The sequence below is a fragment of the Alexandromys fortis genome, unplaced genomic scaffold, assembly GCF_014885135.2.
Source record: "Alexandromys fortis isolate MF-2015 unplaced genomic scaffold, M_Fortis_MF-2015_v1.1 scaffold_108, whole genome shotgun sequence".
Lineage (NCBI taxonomy): Eukaryota > Metazoa > Chordata > Mammalia > Rodentia > Cricetidae > Alexandromys > Alexandromys fortis.
The window spans coordinates 617,200-634,882 of NW_026067994.1; the positions used below are offsets into that span (position 1 = coordinate 617,200).

General features: G+C 44.6%; 1 protein-coding gene across 4 annotated transcripts in view; it reads right to left on the bottom strand.

The window, feature by feature from the left end:
- Prdm10 (PR/SET domain 10) overlaps window positions 1-13,912 on the bottom strand; it is a 99,254-nt gene extending 85,342 nt beyond the window's left edge. For 2 of the 4 annotated variants that reach the window (XM_050160068.1, XM_050160066.1), the window contains exon 1: window positions 13,658-13,908. The gene's annotated coding sequence lies outside the window, so the exon portion shown is untranslated. Of the gene's footprint in view, window positions 1-13,657 lie in introns of all 4 variants that reach the window. The other 2 variants (XR_007595016.1, XM_050160067.1) reach the window with 2 other exon arrangements.
- Between the last annotated feature and the right edge of the window lie 3,771 nt (window positions 13,913-17,683).

Genomic DNA, 17,683 nt, shown 5'->3' on the forward strand with positions numbered 1-17,683 from the left:
CTTGGTAAAGAGGCTGGCAATTGATCAAGAGTCTAAACAGGTGGCGCACACCTTTAATCCCAGCACTTGTGAGGCAGAGGCAGGAGAATCTCTGTGAGTTTGAGGCCAGCCTGGTCAACAGAGCGAGTTCCAGGACAGGCTCCAAAGCTACACAGAAAAACCCTGTCTTGAAAAAAAAAAAGTCTAAACAGTTACCAGATAACACACTGGTTCCTTATGAAGCTATAATAAACCCTAGTAGAATAACATATTTCCCCAAAGAACTTATACATAAATATTCATAGTGTTATTCGTAAGAGCTAAAAACTGGAAACAATCCAAATACCCATCAACTAATAACAGGATGCAAAAAATGTGGAATATCTATATCCATGCCCATAAAAAGAATGAAGAGTTGGGAGGTTAAGGCAAAAGGCCAGCAAGGACTTCACAGACAGGCCATATCTCAAAAAAACAGCTACCCAATGCTCCTATAGCAACCCTAATTAAACTCAGAGGGTTGCCAAAAACTGAAAAAAGGAAGGAGGAAGGGAGGGAGGGAGGGAGGGAGGGAGGGAGGGAGGGAGGGAAGGAAGGACAGAAGGAGGAAGTAAAAGGAGACAAGACAATGAAAGGAAGATTGACTGGGAAAAGGAAGGAGATCAGAAAGAGGGGAAAAGAAAGGATTAGGGGGTAAATATGTTCAAAATATGTTATACAAATGTATGCAAACATCAAAATTAAAAGCAGTATTATTATAATTAATATGTATTAATTAAAAAACAAAAAAGGAATGAAGAACTGATGTGTGAATGATGAAGGGCCTAATGGATGAAGCCTGGAAATATTCTAAGTGAAAGAGCTGGTGAACAAAGAAACATACAGTGAACGACTGCACTGATACAAAACACGCGAAAAGGGAAATTCGTACACATGCAGTAGGGATATAGATTGGGGGCAGGGGTGGTTATGAGAAGGTTATAAAGCTGGTCATGGTGAGAGTTGCATAATCTGAAGATTTGAAAGTCATTAAGTTGTATAATTTAAATAAGTGGATTGTACAGTACATGAATTATAGCTCAAAAAAGCTTTAAGTGTTGTAGATGGAACTTCAGGCTGTGTGTACACTAGGCAAGAGCCATACTACTAAGCTAGTCTTAGTAGTTCAAAGCTGTTTTTGTTTTTTTAAGATAGGGTCTCACTCCATCTGTACCCAAGCTAGTCTGAAATTTAGGTAAGTCTCCAACCTTGGCCTCTTGAGTGCTGGAATTATAGGCATGAACCACCTATCCAGCTCCAAGGTCTTTTTATGATTAAAAGCATGGAAGTTTAGCCAATATAAACTTTTCAAAGAGAGAAAGTATAACTCTTGCCACAAGAGTAAACATGGGTGCATTTCTGATGGGTTTCTTGAGAGTTCCTGGACAAGACAAAACAGAACAAAAGCCCTGAGGAAATGCTTAGGACCTAGTCACTGTGAGGAGGCAGGGGACAAAACAAAACATCCAGAGCTGGGGTGATGACTCAGTGGGGAAAAGCTCTTGCTATGAAAGATCAAGATGAAATTCCTAGAATTCAGGTGAAGTCCAGAGCAGGCCTGTAATCCCAGCGCTCCTTCAAAGAGATTCCAGGAGAATCCACCCACAGGCACTAGGGTCAACCAGCCTGGTGCTCAGTATCAGTCACGGGAGAATGCAAGGACTGGTACCTGAGGTTTTTTTTGTTTTGTTTTTGTTTTTTGTTTTGTTTTGTTTTGTTTTTTAGCATCAAATGGGCTGGAGAGAAGGCTGTGTGACTAAGAGCACCCTGTGTTCTGCTCCCAGCTCACAACTGTCTGTAACTCCAGTTCCAGAGGATCCTATGCTCTCATCTCACCTCTGCAGGCACAAGGCACCACATGGTAAACAGATATACATTCAGGTAAAACATTCACATACATAAAATGATAAAGTAAGTCTAAAGGGAAAAAAGAAATGAAAGCATCAAACAGTGGTGACTGGGACTGAAAGGGTCATAATGAAAGGTAAAAATTTTAAACTTCATTCAGTTGGTTTACCTAGTTTCAAGGTTCAGAAACTAGTTTTTCCGGTTTCAAACAGGGAACAGGTGAAAGGCAAATTCCAAGGTCTGACCCTTGAAGAACCTCTCCCAATCAATAGCACAGAGAGGAAAAAGCACAGAAATCTTTGGAAATCTCCAGGTGATCCTTATGTAAGCCAGAGCTAGTTCCTGCACAGCAGGGAAAGAAAAATGCACAATCATCCTAGAAGTGACTTAAGGGCTGATTACAATGAGGCTTCTAATAATCATGGGGCAAAGAAAAGAGCTCAAAACTCTTTGCCATCTTAATGATGTGAATAAATATTCTTACACAAACTTCCAAGGGCCAAAGCTCCCGAGAGGGAGAGAGGGAGGGAGGGAGGGAGGGAGGGGGGGGGGGAGGGGGGGAGGGAGGGAAGAAGGAATTTAGCACTGTTGATAAAGCTCAGCTGATAAAGGTGCTGAACACCAAATCTACCACCTGAGCTCAATCCCAGAATCCCCACCAGTTGTCTTCTGACCTGAGCCTGTGCACTGCACACACGTGTACACAGTTAAAACTTTTTATGTTGCTAAACAATAACTTAAGTAGAACATTTCCATCTTCCTTCAAAGTATACAACTCACTGGATCCTTTAATTTAACTGTGGGTCTTTGTCTTAGAATCCTGGAGAAGGTGGGGGTGAATACTCTTTACCAACCAGGTGGCTTTCTGGGGATTTACTTTCCAGCTTTCCCTTACTACATGGAAATAAGGAAATCAGTACCAGACACCTATGAGGATACCTGAAGTGAACTTTGTAAATACGGACTCAAGGAAGTCATTTGCAGACTGAAAACTGGCTGCAATTGGCTTGCTGACTAATACTGGGCCACTCTGAATTTACAAAGATCTCAGTACTTTCCCTCATGCTCCCTCCAAACAGCAGCATCACTTGCAGACAACTTGCAGGGAGATCGATGCCACCGGTGGTGTGGGTATGCCTCTGCATGGATTGCTACATGTCCTGCTTGTCTCAAACTTCTTAGTTAAAGTAGCAATCACAGTAGCTAAGTAGGAAACTTGCAAGCTGGTCTTCTGCAGTCTGGAAAGCTGCAGGTAACTAAGCCTCAAATATAAAAAAAAAAAAAAAAAAAAATCCAACCCCAAAAACAAAATCCTAGACAGTGTAGACAGAGGCACAGTCTGAAGTAGTAAGCTGTTTCCTCACTAAGTGCACTGGGGGAAAAAACAAACAGACAAACAAAAAAACCAACCAACCAACCAGTTTTGTTCAGAGACTGAACCACTGCTCTGACGCAGGACTAAGAAGCTAATTGATACTGGTTTGAAGCCATTCCAGTTACAGCTAACCCTCAGCCCATGTAGACAGGCTAATGAGGGCCTAACCTGTCTTTCACCTCCACATTTTCATTCCTCAACTATTTTCATAGTTACAAGTGAAATGGGTAAAATAAGTATTTTATTAGCAAGGTCAACAATCCAGATAGATGACATATTGAGGCGTCTGCTTTTTAAAAACTCTTACGTTAGGGATATAGATAGCTCAGTGGTGGAACACTTGTCTAGAAAGCACAGGGCTCTGGATTTTATCCCCAGCACAGCAAAAAAGGAAAAAAAAAAAAAACCCTCTACAGCAAGGCAGGCATGGTGACGAACGTCTTTAATCTCAGCACTCAGGAGGCAGAGGCAGTCGGTTTGCTGAGTTTGAGGTCAGCCTGATCTGCAGTTCCAGGAGAGCCAGGGCCACACAGAAAAACCCTATCTCCAAAAAGCAAAATAAACAAAAAACCTCTATCTTGAGGGTTAAGGAGATGCCTCACTCAGCAAGGTGCTCATCATACAAGCATGAGAACCAAATTTGGATGCCTAGAACCTCCATGAAAAGCCAGCCGTGGTAACACGTGTCTGTAACCCTAGCACTGGGGAGGCAGACAGATGGGATCAATGAGGCTTAATGGCTAGCTAGTCTTGTTAATTGATGACTCCAGCATCAGGAAAAGACCTCAACTCAAAAATTAAGGCGCAAAATGGCGAGCACACTGGTTGAAAGAGAACAACAACTCAGTAGTCTGCTGACCTCCACATGTGTGCTTGCCTTTGTTCAGGTGAGCCTACACGCTAGACTCATTTATACATGCACTAGAGGAGTTAAACGAGATCACAAAATTGGGATCCCTTGACAGATGCAGCTCTTCATTTTAAAAATCAGCATAATCACAGTTCCCCTGGTTCAAACTGCAGACTGTGGAAATTCAGTGTTACCTAAGTAAACAAGAAGTGGGACAGTAATAATAGAGTGGCTGCCGTTACTGAGCAGCCTGCAGGTGCCAGGCACTGTGAAATGCCCTTTAAATATCAGCTTTCAAAAAAGTCCTCACCACAACCAAGAACGGCTGCTTGTCCAAGGTCAAAACACTATGTGGGGCTTAACTCCAGACCCATGACCACAGAGCCTGGACCTCTTTCCCCACTGCAGCAACAGCTTCCACCCCGGCAAGGCTGCCAGGACCCAGCAGGGTTTGCATTTGCTTCTGTCTCCTGGTTTCCACCAGATGATGAAATCACAAGGCTAGACTGCATCTCAAGGGAAGTAGAGGAGGCTGTAATTTACTCAGCCCACAAAGAGCTTTAGTTGAGCAAATTGTTCAAAAGCCAGAGAGCTAAGCAACTACAAAGACATAGTGAAGAGTTCCCATTGGGGAAAGAAGGAAACTCTGCGTGTGTGTGTGTGTGTGTGTGTGTGTGTGTGTGTGTGTGTGTGTACACATGAGAGTATGTACTCCAGCATGCACTTGTGAGTGGACATCAGAGGACAGCTGTCAATTCTCAGGCACTGTCCACCTTTTTGGTGTTCCCTAAGACAAGTTCTCTCACTGGCCTGGATCCCACCAGTAGTGAGCCTCACAGATCCTCCTGTGTTGGCCTCTTTTCTCTGGGATTACAAACTCCACTAACTCTATTTTATACTTTCTTAATAATGCTGCTTTCCAAAGTAGCTGTGACCACCCCCCAAAAAAATAATAATAATAAAATAAAATAAATACGCCTACCAGCGTTGTATGAAGATCACTACTGTTCAACACCCTTACAATTTGGAGTTGCCTACTTCAACTTGGGTGTACAGAAATATATCATTGTGGATTTAATTTATGTTTCCTTAGTTATTCACAAGGTTGAGTGGATATATATAGAGAGATAGCTATAGATAAATACAGATACATCTCAGACATGTGGGTTTCTCATTTTCCAAGTCTGTTGAAGACTTTGTCACTCCATTAGCACACGCAGCACCTTGCTCAAGAGTCTCTTCACTATGCAGAAGCCATGCATATACTCTCCTACATTAACTTCCAAAAGCTTGCTCATTTTGCTCTTCATCTGCTTCCTGGGTGTTTGAATATGTATGAGCCTATTTCTGGACTGCTTATAGTGTTCCACTGATATCTCATTATTAATTTGTCAAAAGCACTATTACATTGTTTTAAGTATTAGTTCTTGGTTTCTATCAGAGAAGTTTCCCAATTCTCTCTCAAGAGTAGTCTGCCCTTTCTTAGAAGCAACTAGTCTAACTCTACATTTTTTGCTGGGCCTACACTAAGCACATAAATGTTTCCAGAGTATTAATGCCTTTGAAACACTGAACAGTCCTTGAACTTCTGTGGTTCCATATCACTCAAAGTCACTCCAGAAAGCTTTTAGACTTTTTTCCTACAAAATCTTACACATGGTTTGCTGAATTTAAATTTTATCTGCAGGGTAGAAGTATAGACTGGTAGTAGAAGTCTAGCCTGCCATGTGTTAAGACCTGCATTCCATCACCAGTACCACAAATACACAGATGTATCTGCTACGGTTTACAACTGTTGAAAACCATGGATATGGAGGTGTGGGTATGAAAAAATATTTTTGTGTGTAAGAGAGAGAAAGGTGAACAGAGGTTGTGGCACTCACTTTTAATCCCAGCATTACGGAGACAGAGGCAGGTGGATCTCTGAGTTCAAGGCCAGCGTACTCTACTGAGCTAGTTTCAGAATAGTCAGGGCTACACAAAGAAACCCCGTCTCAAACACAACAAAAACAAAACAAAAATAAATAAATAAATAAATAAATAGGGCTTAGTTAAAAGTGTCCTTAAAAAAAAAATACTGGTCGGGCAATGGGAGGCAGAGGCAGGTAGATCTCTGTGAGTTCGAGACCAGCCTGGTCTACAGAGCAAGTTCCAGGACAGGCTCCAAAGCCACAGAGAAACCCTATCTTGATAAACCAAAAAATACTGGGTGCAAGGGCTGGAGAGATGGCTCAGTGGTTAAGAGCACTGGCTGCTCTTCCAAAGGTCCTGAGTTCAATTCCCAGCAACCACATGGTGGCTCACAACTGTCTACAACTCCAGCCTTAGCGGCTCAGACACCCTCTTCTGACCACCACTAGCAGCAGGCATAAACATGGTTCACATACATACATCCAGGAAAAACACATATAAACCTACAAGAGATTTATTTTTCTTTTTTCTTTGCTTGTTTTTGTTTTTCAAGATAGGGTTTCTCTGTGTAGTTTGGACTGTCCTAGAACTCACTACTTAAACCATACTGGCCTCAAACTCACAGATATCCGCCTGCCTCTGCCTCCTGAGTGCTGAGATTAAGGGTGCATACTACCATCTCTCAGCTAAAAAAACTTTTTTAAACAAAAAAAATATATATGGTGGAGAGTTACAGAGGAAGACAGCTATTGTGTGCCTCTAGCTTCCGCATGTGCACACAAAGGAACATGCACCTGTGCACATGATACCACAAAGACAGACAAAACAGATCTCATTTTATTATTAAGTTCAAACAATGAACTGAATATACAATAATTCAGTAACATTTAACACAACTATTAGGAAGTGATTCTGAGACTAAGACGCACTACAAAGAAATACTTGTGGGTTTGTGAGAGCTATCATAACCGCTAGGAAAACTAAACATACCTACAAATTAGCGCTGGGTATTAGCTGACACTAGAAGAGCCTAACAATAATAAGCACATTGTATTGTTACTACAGAACACCTCGCCCTATCAGGCTTAAGCTGAGTTGTTCAATAAAAATACAGGAGTCACATAATTTAAAATTTCCAGTAAGCATGCTGTTTAAAGCAGAAACAGGTGAAATTATGTTATTTAACTACCTAGTCCACATATTATCATCAGCATTTAAAGTATTATTTTTTCATGCTAACTCTCAAAAAACTGGTGTGTACATTTTACACTAGCATATTGTATAAGTGTGATATTTCAGAAGTTTAGCAGACAAGCTGCTGGCTACACAGGCTACTAGCCAATGCTGAGCTAAGGTATACAGGAGTAAGGCTGTATAAACCATATCAGAGTTCCCGAGGCTGAAAGACAGCATATAGCTTCAATATTCTAATTTTTAAAAATTCTTGTTTCCTTTTTTTTTACTTATTTTTGAGCATGGATGCATGATATGGCATACCAATGGAGAAGAGAGGTCAGCCTGGGGAAGGGAGTTATTTCCTCCCACCAGGTGGGTCCTGGGGACTGAGCTTAGGCAATCAGGTTTGGCAACAGGTGCCTTTACCAGCTGAGCCATCTCTTCCACCACCACCCCACTCTAACTCTGAAGCAAACGAGTTAAACTTTAGTTTTGTTTTGTTTTGTTTTTCGAGACAGGGTTTCTCTGTGGTTTTGGAGCCTGTCCTGGAACTAGCTCTTGTAGACCAGGCTGGTCTGGAACTCACAGAGATCCGCCTGCCTCTGCCTCCCGAGTGCTGGGATTTTAAAGGCATGTGCCACCACCGCCCGGCTACAAGTTAAACTTTAAAATAGGCCAACAGTAACTGGCTATTTCATCAGATTGTCAAGAATCTTCTGGCAATCCTTGTTTGGAGTCAAAACCCATGCAGTATTAGCTTTGTAACAACTGTTTTCAGGACATTTTAACTAGTCTTGCTGTCATTATGAGGTTAACCATAACTTCCTTCTTCCCCAACCAGTTCCTCATACATTCATCCCCCTAAATTCACTGTTTCAAAGTTATCCGAAAAGAAGCTGCTTCCGGGACCTGGAGAGATGCTCAGGGTTAATAGGAGCATTTGCTGCTCTTGCAGAAGACCTGATTTGGGTTCCCAGCACCTATACAGACTTAGAACCATCTGAAACTCCAGTTCCAGAAAATATCACACCCCCTTCTGGCCTCTAGGAACACCAGATATACATGTGGTACACATACATACATGCAGGCAAACGTTCGTAGATGTACAAAAAATAATAATCTTTAAAACGGAAAAAAAAAAAGGAAGCAATTTCCAGTCACTCCTACAACCTGAATAGACTTTCAGTTACCCAGGCATGAGCAACAGGAAGACAGCAAATGATCTCAGAAAGCAGGGAAGGGAATTAAGCTTCAGAATCAACAGCATGGTGGAAACTTATGGAAGCTACAGGAAATAACTGGAGTTGCGTCAGCTCGGAGAATTCCCAATGAGCCTTCAGTTGGCGTTAGAACAATACTTCCAAAGGAGAGGGGCCAGATACACTTCCACCACCTACACGGTGATTCAACTAAACCACATAGACAGGAAGCCAGACTGTGCTGGTGCACACCTTTAATCCCAGCACTCAAGAGGCAGAGACAGGTGAGTCTCTGAGCTCGAGACCAAGGACAGCCAGGGTTACACAGAAAAACCCTGTCTTGAAAGCCCAAAAAAATAAAGAAAGAAAGAAAAATATGGACCAAGGTAATGAAGAAAAGGACCTATTCATTTTCCTGCCCTATTCCACCTGGACCCCTGGAGAAGTGCAATGGAGCCACTCTGTGATTTGGTTGGCCCAAGCTTGTACGTGTGTGTTGGGGGGCGGGGTGCCTGTCATGCACTGGGGACTGAACTCAGGGCCTTACACACGCCAGTCATACTCTGCCACTGAGCTATATTCCTAGCCCTACATTTCATTTTTCTTAACTCACTAGGCTAAGTTTCCATGTGCTAATCTGTCAGAGATTAACAAATAAACAGAAACAAGTTCTGCAGGTAGGACAGCAGATACCTGAACTGGGAGCGTCTATGTTTCTAGAATGTATTCAAATGGCAGTAAGTATACTGTCATTCAAAGGAAAAATAAACTACAACAGGATGTTTACTGGTTTTACAACATGGTTTTTACCAAATGAAGTCATACAGCCACACTGCATTTACGTCTGCAAAAACTGCAAACTTTAAAAAAAAAAAAAAAAACTGCAAACTTAGTGAGGAATGGAAATTACAACTCAGTGCTTCTTCGTCCTTTATAGTCAGTTCTACTTTTCCAGAAACCTATCCTTTTCGATTGTATTTGCTTTTCTTCATTGTGTGCGTGTGTGAGTGTGTGTTTATTGGCCTGACTGTACATGTGGCGCCCAGAGATCAACTGCCTTCCTTCCTCTATTGCTTTCCACCTTATTTTCCCTTTTTGTTTTGTTTTGTTTTTTGAGACAGGGTTTCTCTGTGTAACGGCCTTTTGCTATGCTGGAACTTGCAACTTGCTTTGTAGAGCAGGCTGGCCTCAAACTCACAGAGATCCACCTGCCTCTGCCTCCCAAGTACTGAGATTAAAGGTGTACACTTAACATTTCTCCACTTTATTATCTAAAACAGGGACACTCACTAACTTGCAGCTCACCCATTCAGTTTGACTGGTGAAGCTCCAAGCCCCCAAGGTCAGCTTGTCTCCATCCAGAGCACAGCTGTGGTCACAGGCACGCTGTGCTGTACCTGGCTTTTATGTGGAGACTAGGGATTAGAACTCAGGTCTTCATGTTTACATAGCAAACACTGTCCCTGGTCCCAAAGTTTTGATTGTCTTTTTTACTTTTTGTTTTATTGATTTTGTTTTGTTTTGTTTTTGGCTTTTCAAGACAGGGTTTCTCTGTGTAGCCCTGGCTGTCCTGGAAATCACTGTGTAAACCAGACTGGCCATGAAATCTGAGATCCACCTGCCTCTCTCTGCCTCCTGAATGCTGGCAGTAAAGGTGTGCACCACCAACCGGCTCTTTTTACTTTTTAAAAGCAAATCCTGGGTCAGTGAGATAATGTTACTCTCAAAAGATGTGAGGAGAAAGCCCTCTGACCCAAATCATCATGACCAAATTAATTAAAGCAAACTTTTTCATTTGTGTACATGGGCTGCTTCCCCCTGAGGTGGGGTTCAGGAGGTCAGCGTTGGATGTGAGGAAGACGACTATAAAGCTCAGAGGTAGGAGGTTTCCAAATGGGGGTTTGGTGGGCAAAATAGGCGGGGTTACAGAAGCAGAACAGAAGCATAACAAGTTATTCATAATGACTCCCTGAAACAAAGACGTGGTTGTAGGGAAGGCATGACAACAGGTAGTCATAACAAGTCATAATAACCTTTTAAAACAAAAATAGGGTTGCAAGATGGTTGTAAACAACTTTTTTTTTTTTTTTTTTTTTTTTTTTTTTTTTTTTTTTTTTTTTTTTTTTTTNTTCCTTCTTTTTTTTTTTTGGTTTTTCGACACAGGGTTTCTCTGTGGCTTTGGAGCTTGTCCTGGAACTAGCTCTGTAGACCAGGCTGGTCTCGAACTCACAAAGATCCACCTGCCTCTGCCTCCCGAGTGCTGGGATTAAAGGCGTGCGCCACCATCGCCCGGCTGTAAACAACTTTTTGAAACAAAAACGTGATTGCCATTCCTAGAACAGAGAGTCAAGAACCATTTGTAGTTAAGATTACAGGTGGGGCATAGCCCAAACCTTGAGAAACATAGGTTTAATCACAAACAGAAATGAATCTAGTTTGCCTTTACAGTAAGGTGGATTTTAAGCCTAAAATGGAGAGGTTCTTCGATAGCTAAGCAGGTAAAGCTGCGTGCCTTGAAGGCCTTGGTGCCCTGAGTTTGTTCCGAGGAACCCACATAAAGGTAGGGGAGAACCAACTCCTATCCCCAAACAGCTTAAACTAAAACAAACAAATAAATTGATGAATAGATAAATAAAAGCTGAGTGGTGCTGGAGCATTCCTTTTATCCCAGCAGTTGGGAGGCAGAGTCAGGAGGATCTCTGAGTTCAAGGCCCGCCTGATCTACAGAGTGAGTTCCAAGACAACCAAGGCTACACGGAGAAACCTTGTCTCAGAAAACAAACCAAAAAAGTAAAATGAGGCAGTGGTGCAGGCAAACACCTTTAAGCCCAGGAGTGGAAGCAGGATCTCTTTGAGCCAGGCCAGCCTGGGTCCATCTGCAGCAGTGGTTCTCAACCTTCCTAATGTTGCAACCTTTTAATAGCTTGTGTTGTAACCCCAATCATAAAATTATTTTCCTTGCTACTTCATAACTGTAATTTTGTTGTTATGAATTTTAATGTAAATCTGTTTTCCAACGGTCTGTGAAAGGGTCATTCAACCCCCAGGCTGAGAAGCAAGACTCTATAGAGTTCAAACCAACTAAGACTGCAACCCTGCCTCAAAAGAACAAAACAAAGCTGGGAGCAGTTTAGCAGTGCTTGATTTTAATCTCCTTTAATTCCAGCAGAGACAAGCAGCTCTCTCAGAGTTCCAGAGCAATCTAGTCTACATAGCAAATTCCAAGTCAGCCAGCACTTCATGTCTCAAATCATTTTTAAGCAAAATGAATAAGAAAATTACTCTTTCAGTTTAGTGGACCTCAAGTGGCAAATCACCATGAAGTATTTAGGCACCCATTCGCCACAAAGGTGCTCACACAAATATTTTGTGCACATTCATAATTGCACACAAACATCTAAAACACACCGATAAATTAGTAAGGATTTCCTCTAGTCATTATACTTTAGGGGTTTTTACTTCTTAAGTGCTGTTTCTATGATGATCATATGTGATTGTTCAAATTAGAAAAGTGGGCGGTGGTGGTGCATGCCTTTAATCCCAGCACTTGGGAAGCAGAGGCAGGTGAATCTCTGTGAGTTCGAGGCCAGCCTGGTGGTCTACAGAGCAAGTCCAGAGACAGCTAATAAGAGCTAAGGCTACACAGAGAAACCCTGTCAAAACAAAACAAAACAAAAAAAACTAGAAAAACAGACAAGAAGGCATTGACCAGTCCCAGTTATATTGAATTGACACTCCCAGATCACTCACCTATGCTCAGGCCTGCAATATAATGTACAAATTACTTTTGGTAGACCATGTTACAAATCATTAGTAAAAAGACTTAATAGGAGAAAAAAAAGACCCTTTAGAAAAAGATTACTACTTCAAAAGGTTCATGCTAGTGGAATAATTGAGTCACGAGTGAAAAAAAAAATCTTGATCCAAAACAAAAAATGTAAACCTACTAAATGACAGGGAATCGTTCCTGTGAAAATGATTCCTTCTGTGTTGTAAAACGTAAACCTAGTAAAGTTACTAAATACACCAGTTTGGGCAAATATTGTATGTTGCTTTGCCACCAACGAATTCTGATTTTATGTTTTCTCAATACTAGGGCAACAATAAGTACAGTTCGGGAGTGCAGAAAGTCCTGGAGTGGCAATCGTGGGGTGGATGGGTACAAAAGAATACAATGTAACGCTTGCACACCCTCCGGCCTACAAAGAGCTGACTGCGGCAGTGGCGCGAACAAGACAGAAATCGAGGTTAGCCACGAGCAACTTTGCTTTTAATGAAAAGTGGATACAGCTGGCCTTAAGCACGAGGGTGGTGGGAGATGTGCAGGCAAGCTTTTAACCAGTATAAGGATTCGGGGCATGGGATTTAGCTGGATGAATGTCATCAATGACACCACAAAGCCAACCCGACCCTCTAACTTAAGTGTACATATATACTGGATGAAATCCAATTAATACACAGACACGGATAAAAGAAATGGCACCCAGTGCTAGCAGCCTTCGCGCGCCCGCAACTATTCCATTTTACTAGTACCTAAGTAATCTGGCTACGGACTTGTATGAGCATTAGCTCAAGGGGAGCCCGGCTCCCAAAAGACTGGACTCGCCAGCTCTGCAGGTCCTCGGCCTCCGTCCTACCCCGCCCGCCGCCACGGTTGCAGACAGACCCGCAGGGTCGGGCGGGGCGGCTGGGGAACGCGGGCCGGGACACCAGCACCAGAACCCAGGGCCACGCGCGCCGCCACCCCCCGCACGGATCCCGGCCGGCGGACACCCGCCCGCCCAACCGCCGCCCGGCGCGCAGGCAGCCCAACCGCCGTCCCGGCCCAACCAACACGGGAGGGGAGGAGAGGAGCGCACGGCCGGCGGGGCATGCGAGCCGCTCGGGGGGCGCGGGGCAGGCTGCGAGCCGGGGAGACGAGGCGGGCGGCCCCGAAGCCCGCGCTCGACGCGGGGCCCGGACGGCTTCCCGGAGGGGCCTAGCCCCTTTTCGGGTAGAAGGTGCCGATGGTTTGACCCCCCACCCCGAGCGAGGTGCCTCGTCCCAGCCCCGGCTGGACTGTACCATCGGGCGGTGCCGCCGGGATTGCTCCCCCCCACCACTACCATCAGTTCCCCCCCCACCCGGGTCCGCGGTCGGTTGGCCCCGGCCGGGCGCTGAGACGCAGAAAGAGCTGGGCGCCATTTTGGGTGGGACTAAGCAAAGACGAAACACTCTCCCAGGCGAAGGGATACTCCGGACCCTGGTTTATCCGGTTCTCTTAATCCTTTAGGTACTTACACGACGTTGGGTGAGGGGAGCTGCAAGATCAGCGGGTCCCGGATCCTCTCTCCCTAGGGGTGATGGAAATCAACCCCCCCCGCCGCCTCCAGGTGGTTCTTCCCGCCGCAGAGTGGGAGCAGCATAAAAGGCGGGGTCTTATTAGCATAATCTGCCTGGCAACCTGATCTCAACGTTACATGATTGGCTGAACTCTGAAAGTCCCATGCTGTGCCTAGAGACCTGGAACGCTGGGCCGAACTGACAAGCCCAGATTTAAGAGTCATGACGAAAATCCTGGGACGCTAATTCAAGCGGCAGAGAAGGCAAAAGGAGATTCACACAATGGCCCAATGACTGAGGGCCTCTTTATTTCGTGCTCTGCTGTTCATGTAAAACCCAATAGAAGAGCGAGTCTCTGGCGGGGCTCGCCTGCGTTTGTACTCTAAACCAATCAGAAAGCCCCACTCTTTGCATTCAGGGTCAAGGCCCAACTGAGAACCCTAGCTGGCAAATGGAGGGACACCGTCCAGCGTGCTTGAGTGTCCACCCTGGAAACCCAATGTGCATCCAGGTTCCCAGTCCACCTGTCCCCCTACACTCGGCTCCTGGGGAGCTCTGGACGTGTGGGCGGTGCATCTACCCGCGCCAGCGCGGATTTGCGGAGAACCGCGTGCGCCCTGGGGCTCAGTATGACTGGGACACGCCTTTCCGGGACCACAGAAACCGGTTAAACACCCTGCAGCCCCCTCCTCCCCGCCCTCTCCCCCAGGCCCAGGAGTGGCCTATCACCCTTCCGGAGCAAGGGGATTCTGCCCTTAGTCCTTGCCGTCCTCTAGAGCGCCTACTTTACTTTTCTGTTTTCAACACTCTACCGTCCTGAAAAAATGCTTTGCAGAAGCAGTCTCGGTGAGGTTGTGCCTCGGTTGGTAGAGTGCTTCGCGTGGCATGTACTAAATCCTGTGTTCAGTCCCCAACACCTCATAATCCTGGAGCGGCGGTGCACCCAGGAGATGGAGGCAGCAGGAGCAAAAAAGTTCAAGACCAGCTTGGACTACTGAGACTGGGGTGTTGGGCCGGGGGGGGGGGTGTTCGTTAATCAACACTGAACAACCAAAATTGACTGGACTCTCTTCTTTCTTAACTGAGGATATCCACATCCTATGGTCCTTTACGACTGCGTTCTCAGACAGCCAAGTGTATAGAAAAAGTCCAGGCTTTGCAGTGATAAGCTGGAAACTCCCCACCGACAACACGAATAGCAACCAAATGTCAGAGACCTTTGCTCTTTGTGTCTACAGGGAATGGTTTCACTGTCCATGACCTGTACTTTGCTGTGTTGCTTTGAAGATTAAATGAGTTCATACTTATAACATTCTCTCCCAACACTGAAACTTACATTAGCATAGGGTTAGTGATGATAAAGCCTATAGAGTGACTTGTAATCCCAGTTCTTGAGTGCAAAGGCGGAATTGTTGAGGGTAACCTGGCCTACATAGTTCCAGGCCAGCCAGCAGTACACAGCAAGATTTGGTTTCCAAACAGAAAAACCCTGTAAAACTACTGTTTAAAAAAAAGAAAGAACGAAAGAAAGAAAGAAAGAAAGAAAGAGAAAAAGGAGGAGGAGGAGGAGGAGGAGGAGGGAGAAGAAGAAGAAGAAGAAGAAGAAGAAGAAGAAGAAGAAGAAGAAGAAGAAGAAGAAGAAGAAGAAGAAGAAGAAGTCCATTCAAATATATTGGTTACAGTTTTGTTTAAATGACTGAAAACTGAAATGTTGAGGCCAGTGTCCTGTTTTTAAAACTCAAAGCCATGACAGCCTTGGGAAGTAGAAACAGATGAAGATGTCACGAATCCTTGTTCCATAGACCCCTCTGGGAGCTGCGCTGGGCCTGGACTAAGGCTCTCAGTAACTGAGCCTGAGCTACATTGAAAAGAAAGCCTGCAAGTGAGGCTGATGAGGACTCACGTCTGTGGAATGCAGCGCTGTTTGCTCTCCTCTCTGGGTCTATTAAGAGGATGCCATTTGCTTTGGGGATGGTTACAGTAGCTAAAGAAGACTCCGGGATGATTCCTCAGTGCTGTGAGTCGACATCACCAGAGGTCGATGGGTCCTCTGTGGCCTTGGAAGGCTGCCATGCCCTGTACCGAGGCCTCTAGAGATCCCTTTGAGACTTAACCAGATTATATCTTCTCTGATGGATTAAGAGTCTCAGAGGTCAGGTTATCAGAAATGACACAAAGGCAACTTACCAGGAGAAGTGGGACAATCTATCTCACTGGGACTTAAATAAATCCTCTCAAACTTTTTTCTTTTTCATAACCAGTGTAAGATTACTGTGATAGACGAGGAAGCCAGTTTTTATTCCTGTGTATTTCTTTTTCTTAATGTCTTAGTTATTGTCACATTCGTAGATGTCTTCATTACTGTTCGTGTGTGTGTGTGTGTGTGTGTGTGTGTGTGTGTGTGTACCGTTAGGTCTCAGTCAGGGACAATGGCTAACTGAGGTGTCCATTAACATATCAAAGCAGATGGTGGCCACCAGGTTCTCCCTTCATCCTTCAGTCCCTACCTGTTACAGGATCTGGCTGGCATACCCACCCCCTACTTCTCCAGCCCAAAGGCTGGGCTGCCATTCCTCCAGCTGCCCTTCCTTATATAATCCATCCATTGTGGTTATCTGCACTTTTTCTCTGTGCAGCTTTGGAACCTGTCCTGAAACTCGCTCTGTAGACCAGGCTGGCCTCAAACACACAAAGATCCGCCTGCCTCTGCCTCCCGAGTGCTGGGATTAAAGGCGTGCGCCCCCACCGCCCGGCTCCCTGCACTTTTTGGTTTACCCTTTACTCTCTTGGCCCAGACCACCCTCTAAGGCAGCAGCTTCTCTCCCTTTCTCCCTCTCCCCAGCTCACATGGCCCAGCTCAACCATGTTCTTTCTGGACTCTCTCAAATGTCTCCCTGGCTGTGCTCCATTTTATCTACAATAAACTTCTCCTCCACCTACATAGGAGCAGTCATGGCCTTTCCTTTTTTATTTTTTTTCACTTGTGTATGTGTGTGTGTGTGTGTGTGTGCGCGCAAGCAGACGACAGAGGCCAGAGGTCAGCTTCAAGTGTTATTCCTCAGGACGGCTACCCATCTTGTTTTCTAAGGTAGGTTTCCTCTCTGGGACCTGGTACTTACAGATTAAGAGGGGCAGTCTGGCTAGGGAGGCCCAGGATCATTCCCGTCTCTGTCTCCTCAGTGCTGAGGATGACAAGGGGGCACTAGCAGGCCCTGTTTTCTACGTGGGTTCTGGGGCCTGTGATCCTTGTGCTTGAGCAGCCCCCACTGGGTAGACTGAGTGATCTCCCTGGCTCAAAAACATTGTTTTTTTATTTACAGTACTTTGGATTGAACTTGGTGCCTCATGCCTGCTAGGCAAGAGCCTTACCCTGATTCATATCCCTAGCCCTCTTTTTGATTTTGTAATTTTGAGGTAGAGTCTCGTTAAGTCCATGAAGTTGCCCAGGCTGGTCTTGAACCCACTCTGTAACCTCCTGAGTGGTTGGGATTATAGGCCTGTGCTGTCAGGCCTGTTCTAAAGTTTTGATGGGCATGAATACTTCAGTGATGCAGCATTCTACCAATTTTTAAAGTTTCTACTGTGGGAAGTCTCAGAAACCTGCTTTTTGTGATGTTTTTTCTTAAAATGCACACATAATGAAATATCCTGTGTAGGAAGTATTCATGGGATATGTACCACGGGCCACTCACTGTTCTAAATAATAAAGACAGGAGAGAACAGGAAAGAGCTCGCATTTAGAGTCCAATTAAATGGAGGCAAGCAAATGAAATTCACATATAATTCCAGTGATGTGTTACAAAGAAAATAATGCAGGGAAGTGCAGAGGAAAAAGAAAGCTGTGCATCAAAAAAAAAAAAAAAAAATCCCTCCCAGTATTGGATAACGGCTCTGTTTTGTTTTCTTTTGATTTTCCTGAGACAGGGTAGCCATGTAGCACTAACAGTCCTGAAACTCAATATGTAGACCAGCCGGGCCTCAAAC